We start from the raw sequence: 9,139 nt of genomic DNA on the forward strand, positions 1-9,139 counted from the left end.
ATATTTGAATGCATATTATGTTTGTTATGAGCTTTGTTTATTTTATTCATTCATTAAAAATAAAATTAAAATAAAAATAAAAACCGATATTTTCGTTTTTTTAATTATTAATATTTTTCTGTCGGTTGTGGACGACAAAAAATAGTTGTTTATAATATATTTTATTATTTTTTAAATGTTTATGTCAGCTAGGAACGACATGATAATTGAATTATCCGACGATGTGATTAACTTCCTGGCGGTTAGGTGGAAACTCCTGGCGATTATGAATGACATGCATTGATTATATCTGACAAGAGTTGTCAGTATTTATTGTCACATATATCCGACACTATTTCCTGCAGTTTTAGAGCCTTAACCAATAGAAATTCCCTTTTCTAATGCTGGCGATTTTGTCGCTACACCGATTTTGATGATTTTTTACAGCTACACTTCTTGACCCTATATGAATACAATGAATGAACTCGATCTTCAATTTAAAATATTTACATTAATGGATATCACAAAATCTTATGTTATACTTAATGAAAGTATGAATAAACTCTTAAGTGTTAGCGAATCTATCATTTTGATGGGATACGCATTCTACGAAACTAATTTCAACGATCCAACCGTCAAATTTGTTTGTATATACTTCGAGATCGCATATGCTAAAAATGGCAAAAAAAAAACATTTAGAGATCAAGTAACGAGACAAAAAATTTCGACGGTTATCAACGAAACATCACGATTTAACGGTTATTTTAACTTCGATTTTGATGATTTTTTACAGCTACACTTCTTGACCCTATATGAATACAATGAATGAACTCGATCTTCAATTTAAAATATTTACATTAATGGATATTACAAAATCTTATGTTATACTTAATGAAAGTATGAATAAACTCTTAAGTGTTAGCAAATCTATCATTTTGATGGGATACACATTGTACGAAACTAGTTTCAACGATCTAACCGTCAAACTTGTTTGTATATACTTTGAGATTGCATACGCCAAAAATTGCAAAAAACAAACATTTAGAGATCAAGTAACGAGACAAAAAATTTCGACGGTTATCAACGAAACATCACGATTTAACGGTTATTTTAACTCCGATTTTGATGATTTTTTACAGCTACACTTCTTGACCCTATATGAATACAATGAATGAACTCGATCTTCAATTTAAAATATTTACATTAATGGATATCACAAAATCTTATGTTATACTTAATGAAAGTATGAATAAACTCTTAAGTGTTAGCGAATCTATCATTTTGATGGGATACGCATTGTAGGAAACTAGTTTCAACGATCTAACCGTCAAACTTGTTTGTATATATTTCGAGATCGCATACGCCAAAAATTGCAAAAAACAAACATTCAAAGGTCAAATAAAGAGAAAACAAATTTCGACGGTTATCAACGAAAAATCACGATTTAACGGTTATTTTAACTCCGATTTTGATGAGTTTTTACAGTTACACTCCTTTACCCTATATGAATACAATGAATGAATTCGCTCTTCAATTTAAAATATTTACAGTGAAAAACGCCGGAAGAGAAATTTACGAGCTGTAAGCCACAAGAATGCATACACATCTCCAAATTTGATGATCAATGATAATTTAAATGCTTATTCAAAACAAGAAAACGCAATCAAAAGATATAGGATAAAAGAAACCTGAGTGATGCAGAGAGGTTGCCGCTGATTGAGGGAGAGATGACCGAAGAGACGACCAAACCGAGACCGGCCGGAGACGGAAGAGATGGAGACAAAGGATTGACGTTTTCTTTTTAGGGTTTCACAGTTTCACGCAAGGGGGAAATAATTGGGATTTTAGATTTTAATATCCTCCAAAATATTTTAAAAAAAAAACACAAAAAAACATCCACCACGGGCCGATGGCGTGGTGAATTTTCAAAAGGCGGTGTGGTTGTTTGAAGTAACCACAACAAGCATATCATGTGGTGGTTTTGATATTCCATCACGGAATTAAAAATCGTTGTAGATTATTCACTTTTAACAACGGGCCAAAATCTGACCGTGGTGAATTAATATTATCTACCACGGGCTACATTTAATCGTGGTAATTAAATAGTTCTACCACGAGCTGTTGATGCCCGTGATGGAATTGATGTGGTAAATATGCTGTTATGTACTAGTGATTAAACATTTAGTCCAATACTAATATCTGTCCAATTACTTACATATCAAAACACATATACACTAAATATAGTTTGGTCTCACTCAAATTAGGAGTAAAACTCTTACAATAAAAACAAAAACAAAATTTCAGCCAAGATGAACATTTTACATCCCTTAAAATTTGTCTACAGATTTCCTACAAACAAAAGAAAATCTAAAATGTTATTGCTTGCATCTCCCATTTGACCCACTTCTTTTTGAACTCACAAGGCAATTGCTTTCTTTACAGATTTTGGCCATGACGAGCATTTTTCATTCTCTTACAACATATTCAATTGAGAGATGCAAATTTGAAATTTAAAAATCAATTTTACTTCCCATTTACATCTCATTTACATTTCAAGGAATGTATAAGTTTCAAGGATACTGAGATTTTCAAGACATGCATCGACTCATGTTGAGCCTCACCTTGACAGGTGGAGAGATCATTTTTAATGTACTCAGAACACAACTGATACACCAACTATCATTATATTAGTGGAAGAAGATATTTCCAGTATCTTTTTACTTGTACCGGATGGTCTCTCCAACGGCTGAAGCCTGAACAAATAGGAACCTGATTCCTGAATTTAACTTCTCTATTCTAAAAACCTAACGAACCAGGATACCTACAAAGCATGCGCATTGTGCATGGAGCTATTAATTAAAAAAAATTCTGTGGTTCCAACCATTTACATTTCAGGGAGCATATATAGAATTTTTGGTGAAGGGCAGCATATATATATATATGATCGTTTATATTTGGATGTGCATACATATTTGTTGAATAAATTACACACGTTGCTGCATTGGAAGTTGCAGACACTAGCAGGCTAGCAGCCATGCAGTTGAAATATGGTCTATAACGTCGCCGTGAAGGCTCGGTTGTTTGGGTTCGAAGCTGTCAAAACCTTCTGTTCCCCAAAGTCACCCCCACGTTGAATTATCTCATGTAAGAAATGAAACTCTAGAACTTTCCCTTTAGAGAGACCTGAAGCCTCATCTACGGCATGCATCAAATGTACACACACCACCCGTACATATGCTTAATAAGAACTTCAAACGAATTACGGTTGATGCGGCCAGCAACAAATGAGCGATTTTCGTAAATAGCGAGTTTGATACAATTTACTACGTTTCTTCATTGTGTGACTTAAATCAAATCTCCTACTCTTTGGCATAAAATTTTGTTGCATGTTAAAAAAAATGTTAATTAAGTTATGTAGTTTGGTTGGTTACTATGTGGAATTCAGTCAAAAAGACATTCATTATTCAGGTTGGTTACTAAAATTGAATTTAGTAAAACATACATGAGTGGAGAGTAATACTTTTTTTGTCAAATTATTTATATTCTTAAGATGTGAATTTAATTATTTATTTAGTTGAATATCTAATTGATAGATAGTGAATATATTAAGTAAATGTATGTATTCTAGCTAAGCCCCTGAATTTAAACAGGCTAAAAATGTCTCCCCAAATATATATTTCCTGATGAACATAGGTGGACCAATTTTTTCTGGTGATCTATAAAATTTATTGTGTACATGTTTATATACGTGCCATCACTTTCTAGTGCCTAGCAGTGGGGCTTGATACAAAGCGAGGTAGTTGAGCAAACACCATTTGGTTTTGTCCATTTCATTGTTAGAGGTCAAGTTTCAAAATCACATTATGCTTTCAACCAATAATGTATTAGATATAGTAAATTCACAGATCACTATTGCTGCGACTAACAAAGATTACTTGGACACTCTAGTCAACCAGTCCAACTGTAAGTGTCGGGTGGGTGTGGCCCATTTGACTTATATGCAGAAAATGATTATGCTACTTTGTGGACTGCTTTAGCATATTTGACCATTGAAATTGGGCAAACATGAGATGTGTGGTTACAGATGCAATAAATTGGTAATAATATTAAATATATTTTGTAGTCATCTCATCGAGTGCAATTTTTGACACTTCTGGACAGAGAATTTTATATGCTGAAAAATATGGGGTATTATCTACACATTCATTTTTACTTCTTATACATTTCTTGTTAATATATATCATTTAATCTTCTTCAATTCATCCGATCCAACAGCCGAAAATTAGAAGGATATGTGAGAAGTAAAAAAGAGTATGTGAATATCACACTCCAAAAATATATATACCGGCATATCTGCATGCATTTATACATATTTAGTCATTCATGCATATTAAACTAATCAACGATTTTGGTAACAAGTAACATCTTTATGATTAGTTATTCATTTATTTTATGCCTATGAATGACTAAAAAAATCTCCAAACTAATGGATTATTTGCATATATGATCTTTAAATGATAATAAAAAAAGAATGGTTTTGGTTAAGATGTTCGCATGGTGAAGATTTGTTAATTATAAGTGGAGGGACAAGTAGTTCCTCCATGGAGGGAACACAAACATTTTCTTGTGTTCTCCGCATGGAAGAACTGACTTGTCAAATTTGGTAGAATATACATTGTCTCGCTAGTTACTAAAATAGAATTTAGTAGAACATATGGATGAAAAAAACCCGATAAAACCCAACTCGAACCATACCAAACCCGATGCGAAAAAAAACCAAATCCCTAAACGTCCTATAGCTTAAAATTGAAACTTACCGAAAGTTTTGGTATGGTATTCGATTTTCATAAAGGGTTTTAACCGACAATGGTTTTTGTTTTTTTTTTATTAAATGAATTAATATTAACTGTTGGATTTCGTTGAGATTGAATCTCAAATCTCGTTCTAAAATCAACTCTTTATTAGGAGAGATTTTTCAGTGTGACCGTCACATGAGGTGGTACACCATATGTCCCTATATAAATGATGGGTTATGTATGTTAAAAGGTTAATAACTTAAAAATTAAAATTTTCCACCATTTACATAAAAACACGTAGTGTACCATTCGTGTTCCCATCACAATTAAAAATTTCCCCTCTCTTAGGTCTTCACTCGTCACTCATTTCCAAGCCTCGACACCCTCTCTCCCTCAATCCCTATCTCAATACCCTCTCTCTTCCTCTCTCAACTCAATTTGCAACTTCCCCGGCCACACCACACCATGCCATGCCACACAACCTTCGACCTTCTCTCTTTATATCCCTTTGACCCTCTCTATTTCTTCTCTCCAGCGTCATTCTCCACCATCAACTCCTCAATCATCTCGCCGTCGATCACACATATGTGTGCTCTCTCTCCGACATTCAAGGTAAGATATTGCATATTACTAAGATTAGGAATTTCTGGTGGTATTTGAATTTAATTTTAGGGACCTTGGTATTAAACTAAACATGGTAAATATCAAAAATATATATGACAATATTTGGGAATTTCTTATATATTCATTAATCTCCAAAGTGGAGTATATATATGAGTTACAAATGGTATTACATATGTACTTCACCAATGTAGGACAATAAACTACTATTTACACTTTAACTAATATATAACTCGCAACACTCCCCCTCAAGTTGGTGCAAAGATGTCACGCATGCCCAACTTGTCAAGTGAGTTGGAAAACACACTATTAGACACAGCCTTAGTAAGAGCATCAGCAAGTTGATCTTCAGATCTCACAAACGGAAACATAATAATTCCAGCATCCATTTTTCCTTAATGAAATGTCGATCAATCTCGACATGTTTTGTTCGATCATGTTGCACTGGATTATGAGCAATTTCAATAGCAGCCTTGTTATCATAATGAAGTTTCATAACACCTTTGGGTTTAAACCCAAGATCTCTCAACAATTTTTTCAACCACAACAACTCACATACACCATGAGACATAACACGAAACTCAGCTTCTGCACTTGACCTAGCCACCACTTTTTGTTTCGTGCTTCTCCAAGTAACTAAATTACCACCTACAAACGTAAAGTATCCAGATGTAGATCGCCGATCAGTGATAGAACCTGCCCAATCTGCATCTGTATACCCTTCGACATTCAAATTACCATTCTTGGAGAAAACCAGGCCTCTGCTAGGAGCCATCTTCAAGTACCTCAAAATACGGGTTATTGCATCCATATGAGCTTCACTAGGCGAGTGCATAAATTAACTTACCACACTAACTGCATAAGCAATGTCAGGGCGAGTGTGAGACAAATAAATTAATCTCCTCACAAGCCTCTGATACCGTTCCTTATGAGTAGGAACTTGATCTAGAAATAAGCCCAGACGATGATTTTGCTCAATCAGAGTATCAACAGGTTTGCAATCTAACATACTTGTTTCAGCTAACAAATCAAGAACATATTTCCGTTGAGACAGAAAAATACCATGCTTGGATCGTGCAACCTCGATTCCAAGAAAATACTTTAATTCACCCAATTATTTCATCTCAAACTCAGTAGCTAGGTACTTTTGAAGGCGTTGTATCTCATTCTGATCATCACCAGTCACTATCATGTCATCAACATAAATAATCAATGTAGTTAGCTTACCATTTTGTCGCTTTAGAAACAAAGTATGATCTGAATGACTCTGGATATACCCAAACTTATTCATTGAACTTGTAAACCTCCCAAACCACGCTCTAGGAGATTGTTTCAAACCATACAAGGCCTTTCATAACTTGCATACAACACCTTTTCCAGGAGATGTTCCAATACCAGTGAGAGATCCATATACACTTCCTCCTTAAGATCACCATGAAGGAAAGCATTTTTAACATCAAACTACAACAGAGGCCAATCATGGTTTGCTGCTAAGGACAGAAGAACACGCACAATATTAAGTTTGACAACAGGAGCAAAGGTCTCCTGATAGTCCACCCCATAGGTTTGAGTATAACCCTTAGCAACTAATCTGGCTTTATACTGGTCAATAGAACCATTTGCTTTGTGCTTAATAGTAAACACTCATCTACATCCAACAGCTTTCTTCCCATTTGGTAAAGGAACCAAATCCCAAGTATAATTCTTTTCCAAAGCTTCCATCTTAACTTTCATGGCATTAACCCACTTAGGGTCAGACAAAGCATCTTGCAATTTTGTTGGAATTGATACACTAGATAGCTGACATATGTAAGATGCATATGGTTTAGACAAACGATGAGTAGATACATAATTGTTGATAGGATATTTGGCTTTGGCATGCATATCAGGCTCATATTGTACTTTAGGTTTTCCACGATTAGCTTGTGGAGGCAACTGATAAGTAGAAGAATCGTCAGAATTTACCTCATGTATGCCACCATCTTGTACCAAACTGTTAGAAGAATCATCACTGGACGAACCATCATCAGGCAACTCGTTAGACATATCAGTAGCAGGCAAGATCATCAGAAGGTAATTTGTCAGACATACTAACAGGCAACTCGTTGGGCACATCTGATCTGTCGTCAGTAGAAATAGTTCCGGGAATAACAGGTGACCGATCACTATCTGTAGCCGACTGATCAATATCACACAACATAATAGGTTATGTTCCTAACTTTGCCTGTAACACATCATCCATACCATCTCTTCGAATCTGCACTTCATTCCCCCTCTCCCCCTGAAGTGGAGAGTCGGAAGAGGGCTTCACAAAATACGAAACTTCCTCATGGAAGGTGACATCCATGGTAATATAAGTTTTTTGAGTCGGAGGATGATAACACTTATAAGCTTTTTTATTGTTAGCATGCCCAATAAAGACACATCGGAGAGCACATGCATCAAGTTTACTCCGCTGATGAGAGTAGACATGCACATACGCAATACACCCAAACACTTTCGGAGGAAGCTTTGATACAGAAACAAGAGAAACATGTTTTTGCAGCACATCGAACGGTGTCTGAAAATCAAGAAGTTTTCCTACCAACAAAAGATTGCACTTAACATCAGGAACAAGTAAAGCACGGATCAGTGATAAGGTTGGAGTCAGAGAGATAGTGCATTCACCCTTCACAACGGAATGTGCTCCATTTGCACTAGTAATATACGGATCACGAACATAGTCACATAGCTCATCAACCACTCTAGGGTCACTAGTCACATGATCAGTGGCCCCAGTATCAATTATCCATTTATTTGTTCCACCAAGATGCATAACAACAATATGATTATATTGAGCCATTGAACAAAATCACGAACAATAAAGGCATAAAAGACACGCAGCAGAATGAAAACAATTTACCAGAATATTGTAGAGAGCACTGTTCACGGCACTATAACAGAGCACTATTCATGGTAGACCACTGTTCACGCACTGTACTGTAGCGCGACACTATTCATTATTTATTTTTTTTCACGAAGGAAATCATGAAAAATGTGGGCACAAAATTAAAGCACACAGGTCACCAAGAGCGAATTGCTTTGATGCTATATTAAACTAAACATGGTAAATACCAAAAATATATATGACAATATTTGAGAATTTCTTATATATTCATTAATCTCCAAAATGGAGTATATATAGGAGTTACAATTGGTATTACATATGTATTTCACCAATGTGGGATAATAAACTACTATTTACACTTTAACTAATATATAACTCGCAACACTTGGTGCCCTCTCTCCCTTAGTCCCTCCCTTGACTCAGTTTGCAACTTCTCCTGCCACATCACACCACACCACACCACACCACACCACCTTCTACCCTCTCTGTTTCTCCTTTCTAATGTCATTCCCACCACCAACTCCTCTGTCATCTCGTCGTCGACCACACATATGTGTGATCTCTATCCGGCGTTCAAGGTAAGATATTAATTACATCCCAAACGGGAATTGTAAATTGAATTGGCGCTTTGATTGATGGGTTTGGGACTCCACCTACCTCAAACGGGAATTGGCTCTAGATCTGGAGAAATAGCTAGAGTCTTTGGGCGGTGGATGGCAACGCCACCGCCGGCAACGCCAGGCGACGAACATGTAAAAATCGGTTTACCTAAACCAACCGAATACCCTTTTTTTTATTTTATGTTTTCCCGATTTTTGGTGAAACGGAAAGATGGGTTCAATTTTTCTTTTGCCTT

At 35.6% G+C, this 9,139-nt stretch overlaps 1 pseudogene; it reads right to left on the bottom strand.

The window, feature by feature from the left end:
- Positions 1–6,166: 6,166 nt before the first annotated feature.
- On the bottom strand, positions 6,167–8,117 carry LOC126602891 (uncharacterized; annotated as a pseudogene).
- Positions 8,118–9,139: the final 1,022 nt, after the last annotated feature.

Source organism: Malus sylvestris, chromosome 15 (assembly GCF_916048215.2).
Source record: "Malus sylvestris chromosome 15, drMalSylv7.2, whole genome shotgun sequence".
NCBI classification, from domain to species: Eukaryota; Viridiplantae; Streptophyta; class Magnoliopsida; order Rosales; family Rosaceae; genus Malus; species Malus sylvestris.